Genomic DNA, 6000 nt, shown 5'->3' on the forward strand with positions numbered 1-6000 from the left:
GGGTGGACGGTATGTGTCTTATCGATGTTCCTTAGTTTCACGAGTCTGTTCAAGGCCTTCCACCTACCCGTCCACCCCTATTGCACCCGACTTTCAGTACATTTTGCTGCTTGGGTATATATTCTATTAACTGGGTTCAGATCCACACGTGCCGGACGTGATAGGGAGTCTTATCTCATATACAACTTGAACGCTCTTCACCTGTTCGGTATCAACAAATCACAAGGTACCCTAGAAACACTTCAGAAATAAAATACGCCCAGACCTTTTCCCTTCTATCCCCTTTATCAACAGTTATGTTCTGCATGACCACCACTTTTTACTTTCTTTATTGTCTGCCACGACTTAGTATTACGAATATATATGTTACAAAAAAACACACTTTGCTCGCTGTGGAATTTTCCCCACGTAACCACTAACTTCCTTATCTTTCGGAATGCTCGCCAATTCCTGCCTGTTGTCCCGTTTCGTCCCGTTGTTCGTGAACCACCCATTTCTGTAACCCGTCTGGAGCCAAGATTACTTCATTCACATAACCCCTCCACACACTAACAAAGCGGCCATTAACTCCGGCCGTAAAAGTCTGTACTGGCACTTTCTCCCTCCGGGCTGTTGACTCACAGTTCGCATGAACCTTTAACACGTCATATCTAACCCTTTAAATACCATGCCAATGATGAGGACAGTCCCCACAAGAAGAAAAGTCTCTGTTCGAAATATCGGCGGCTCTCGTCCTGAGGTAACTTCTTTTTTACTGTTTTTATTTGCTGTGTGCTGAGGAAACTTGGCAACTCTTGTTTTTAGCTATTGCGTCACCATCACGTGAAAGTGATTGCGCAGTGAAGTGCGAGTATAAGTTTCACTTATTCAGGTTCATCACAGAAAACACCTGCTCGCAGACCTGTGTTGATACAGCTGTTTTGCGACGTAAAGCCACGAATTAGTATGATTACTATTAGACGTCTGCCGTACCGAACATGGACAGGTTTCTCTGAGACAACATACGCGTCTTCGGATACTTTCGTCCAACGTAAGAATCAAACGAATCCCCACCAACTTGACCGTTCCAGATCAGTACGTCGCACTGCAGGTCATTCAGTTCAATCTGTAAGGCCGGAGTCACACTGGTTATACATTATACACGAACATCCCGTCATACATGTATGACGAACGTGTATAACAAACATCCCTTAAACATGTATGATCGTACAGTGCTGGTCACACTGCTTATACAACGGCAAAACATGTTTTAGAACACGTGTGTATAACCAGTGTGACCGAGCCGTCATACAAGCAAGCGCTCTGACTATGTTTGACAACATGTTGTCAAACACACCACGATGTATTTGAGCACTGTCGAAAAACGGTGATGGATAAGTTGGATAAACGGGCGTATTCGCCACCACAGTTTTCGTTCGCACGAATCAGTGTCAACGACATCGTGATGCGCCTGAGTTATTTTGCGGGGGTAAGTTCTAAGTCAGTGTTCGCGACGTTGTGTTGCACGTACGTTCAAAATGGCGAGCTCTTTGCCGCGCACATGGAGCATGAGACAACCGAAAATCAGCAACTGCATGCAGCCCCGTCTTCGTTGTCTTCGTACATTTTGAATAGCGATATCCGCGAATGGAAGCTATATAAACTCCTCGGTTTGTTACTGTGACACTGACGTGTGCCATACATCACGGTTTAAGCCACTCCCACTGTTGCTGCAGTTAAGTTGTATAACAAGTGTGACCGATGTTTGAACAACACATGTTCGAGACTATGTATAATCGTACAAGCGTTTGGACCAAACGATGTTGTCAAACAAGAATTGTATAACCAGTGTGACCGAGCATTATACATGCGCCATACACGTTTGAAGGCATGTTGTCATACATGTATGGAGCACGTGTATAACCAGTGTGACTCCGGCCTAAGTCATCGGGAACGTTGTGCACAGAAAACGGCGACCAAAAAAGCCCCGTTTCAAGTATCCTAAACTTCAAGAATCTTTGCTCGGATTCACTAGGGAGATCACCAAGCCTGCGACTGAACCTGTCCGTTTCTGGTGGCATTGAAGGCACCAATGTTACAAATGAGCCATGTGTAGGGTTTGCTGAGAAATGTTGGTGGGAATGTACTAGTAATATCAACCATGTACGGGGCATGTTTAGAGAGTCATCAGCGAAGACGACGAAATTAACAGAGACACAGACAGGCAACGTCGAACTTTCAACCTTTAATCATAGGATTAAAGGTTGATTATGATTTAAACTTGAACGTTCGACGTTCCCTGTCTGTCTCTGTGTTACCTTTGTCGTCTTCGCTGTCACGTACCAACCGGCCCCGATCTTCTCTTATTTAGAGAGTCATCGGCTGTTACAGATAAATGGCAACAGTTTTCTATCACTAATCAACGCAAGACAAACTGCACGACTACAGAGCCCAAACAACGCACAGTACAACGCCACGACCGTTCATGAAGCTTGGGACGATTTTTATTTCGGTTTCCTTTTCTTTTTTTTTTGCTCAGGGACCACGCGGACAGCCACTTCGACACCCCTGCACTAGATGCTCCTGCACTTCTGCTGCAAGTAAGATCAGACTGCGAGCCTTCGAGACGCGCGAGATCTAGATGACTAGATGTAAACATACACTCGTAATGTATCACGCACAATAAAGCGGAGAGTATCTCACGAGATGTCGGTTCTGCTGTTCGGGGATAAACCCCCAACAACATAACAAAAAGTATGTACGGCAGTACACTTTTTTCAGGCTCTTTCTGCAGATTTCAGCCATTCGTTTCTGCAAATGTGCATCGGAATATGTATGAACCGCGGCCGGCAGTGATGTACCTAACCCTCTTAGGCCCCACCGACACCCCAAGTAAATATTTGACGACATCCTTCAAACTTTTCCGTTTGCGATATTCAAATTCACTGCTATATTCTTACAGAAAGAGTTTCTCCCATCTTTCTTTGCTCATATAACTCAGCATACAGTCACCACCATTTTTGTGAGCCAGAGAGAGCCAAGGAGGCAGCTTTCTAACAGAATAGCCCCATTCGCATTTTGCTTTTATGCATCGTACGGGGTGCCCACCGTAACTATAGAAGTAATCTTTAAAAATAGAAAAATGACTTTTTCCCAGTTTTAACCAATGGCGATGTACTCTACGCCTAAATGCCCACCTTAAGCGGGCACAGGCAAACGTCTGTGTCGATGCATTAATTACCTTTCGTTAATTAACTTTTTGATTATCAACGATAGCAGATTGACCCAATGATAACATCGAATCCCTTGCAGTCACTGGTAACATTACCGTTTTCAGAACAAAACTCGAGACAGTTATACACTCAAAGAAAAAAAAAGCAGTACTTTTACTCCTTTTGGGGAGTAATTGCATTGCCACAAAGAATAGTCCCTTTCGGGAGTAAATGAATGTCACAGAGTGAAGACCGCATTTCACTGTGACCGCTTGTTGTTTCAGTGACCGCTGTTGTAAGAGTCCCAGGTACATAATTGGTGCGCATGCATCAAAATACTTTGAAGCAAACCGTCAACCGTGATATATCGAGTGATATAAAATCTTGCGCCATACTAGTGCACAATTAGCAAAGAAAGATGCGCTAACTGTTTCTTACTCTGTGTGCCTGGAAAATTGCTACGTTGTCTGAGTTATTCAGCCTTATGTCGTTCAAATTGACCAAGGGCACATATTTACGTAAACTGTCGCATTCAGGAGACCATTCGCGAAGTTTAGTGACAATTTGCAGTCCTGGGGAGTAACTGTCGGGACTAAATGTTGGGTTAGGGGACTAAAATGGGGAGTAATTGCAGACTAGGTTAGTAGAAGCTGCAATTACTCCCCGTTTTACTCCTTTTTTTCTTAGAGTGTAGCGCGAGGAAAGGGTCTGGAAATAAGGCGATCTGGTGGTCGTTTTTCGACGCTCAAGTACAAGCGCTCCCGTTTTCCTTTCCTCTGTATGCGGGGGAGGGAAAACACTGTCGCAGGGGGGACAGATTGCGTGGGGACAGGTTGGTTCGACAGCTATTTCCCACCCCCGCATACACAGGAAATGAAAACAGGAGGGCTTCTACTTTAGCGTCGAAAGATGACCACCAGAGCACCTTATTTCCAGGCCCTTTCCTCGCGCTATAACTGCCTCAATTTTTGTTCTGAAAACGGTAACATTACCAGTGACCCCAAGGGATCCGACGTTCTCATTGGGCCCATCTTCTATCGTTGATAATTAAAAAGTTAATTAGCGAAAGTTAATTAATGCATCGTCACAGAAGCTTGCCTGAGGCATCTTAAGGTAAGCCTTTACGCGTAGATTTTTCTATTTTTAAAAATTACTTCTATAGTTACGGTGAACGTCCTGTATATTCCAACATCAAGTGCTCAATTTCTGTCTCAAGTGGAGAGAAGCAGCTTGATGGTATCTGCTTTAGCTGGTGAGTACAGGAAGCTTCCATTTATTAGGAAAGTTTAATATCTGTGTGGTACGGTGAATGAAATATGAATTCTGAGTCACAGTGAATGCTCATGTTGTGAAACTGGCAGCTTATGCAGGAGTATCAGCCTCTACGAGTGATACATATTGCTCGCATACAGTCATGGCTTGATGTTGTTATATTGTGAATTTTTACTTTTAGGTTCCAGAAGTTAAGCTTCCACCTGCGTCATGCAGTGAACGAGCCATTAAACTAAAGTAAGAAAAGGCCCTTTTCAGGGCCACCACATGTTTTATGCAGAGGCAAGCATTGCGTTATGAACCCGCCAACGTGCACATTATTGTTTTCGGTCTAGCTGCAAACACTTTTCTGAATAGTGTTGCTGATTTTTTTTAAATTCAATTTTAGCAACTGGCTATGCGCACCTGCGACTTTAGTACAATTCGAGTTACAGATCCAGTGCACAAAGGACACTCCAAGGGTTCAAGAATATGGTGGTGTTGGCCACTGATATGCGCACGGTGTAAGTATTTTTTTCTTTTCTCTTGGTCTATATTTTTTCGTCTTTTTTTTCAGCACATCAAGCTTCACATCTGTACTGCTCGTATACAGTATGGAAGGAAAGAACCAGTCACCACCCTGTTAACATGAACCTAAATGCCAGCTCTCTCCACGCAGCAGCTAAAAATATAGCAAGAACGAGGGGAATAAAATCTTCTGACATAATGTAATCAGCTTTTGTTTGACAAGTTTAATATTTGTATCAGGTTCACAAAGCTCTCAATACACAGGAGGAAATAAAACTGTGGTAATACACACATTGGCCTTAACCTCTATCCTCCAATTAGAAATGAAGCATAAATCCATGCTCAGAGCAAAAGGCATGTTTCTTTTTTTTTTGCAAACATAGGTGAAAAACGTGGTACAAAAGAAACCTCTCTACACTGTAAACTTTTTCACACCTTTAAAGGTGTGCGCTATGAACATTCAACCTGGTTGCGTAACATTGCATCTCCAGGATGATATTTTACCAAATTTGGAAAGCATTACTAAAGATCAAGTGTCAGTGCAAATCTTGCTTTCATTATGTCTTGGATATCGTAGGTACACTCTAAACCGTTTTACACCTTAAAGGGTGTAAATCAAAATGTTCATGGCGCACACCTTTTAAGGTGTATTCCAACACCCTCATGGCAACTGGGGTGTAAAGGGAGTTATCATATCTGATGATTGTATCTCGGGTTGCTACCTGCTCATATCTTGTTTGGGCGCGCATGTTGTTCCTGAAAATAATTGTCAAAGGCGCTGTTGCGTCATGTGCAGTGCTTCCCCTCAGAGTCAATAAAAGAAGGCCCCGACCGGAAGACATTTTTTTCAGGTTCTCGGCGCTACCAGTTCAGGTTGCACTACTTGTCATATCTTGTTCTTAATGCACAAACGACTATGACAGGTGTAACGCCGAATAAAACTGCTGGGCTCATGGCAATATGCGGGTTACTGTGTATTCACAATTACCAGCACATTGCATATAATCACATTGAGGTCCAAATATGTATG

This window comes from Ornithodoros turicata, chromosome 4 (genome assembly GCF_037126465.1).
Source record: "Ornithodoros turicata isolate Travis chromosome 4, ASM3712646v1, whole genome shotgun sequence".
Lineage (NCBI taxonomy): Eukaryota > Metazoa > Arthropoda > Arachnida > Ixodida > Argasidae > Ornithodoros > Ornithodoros turicata.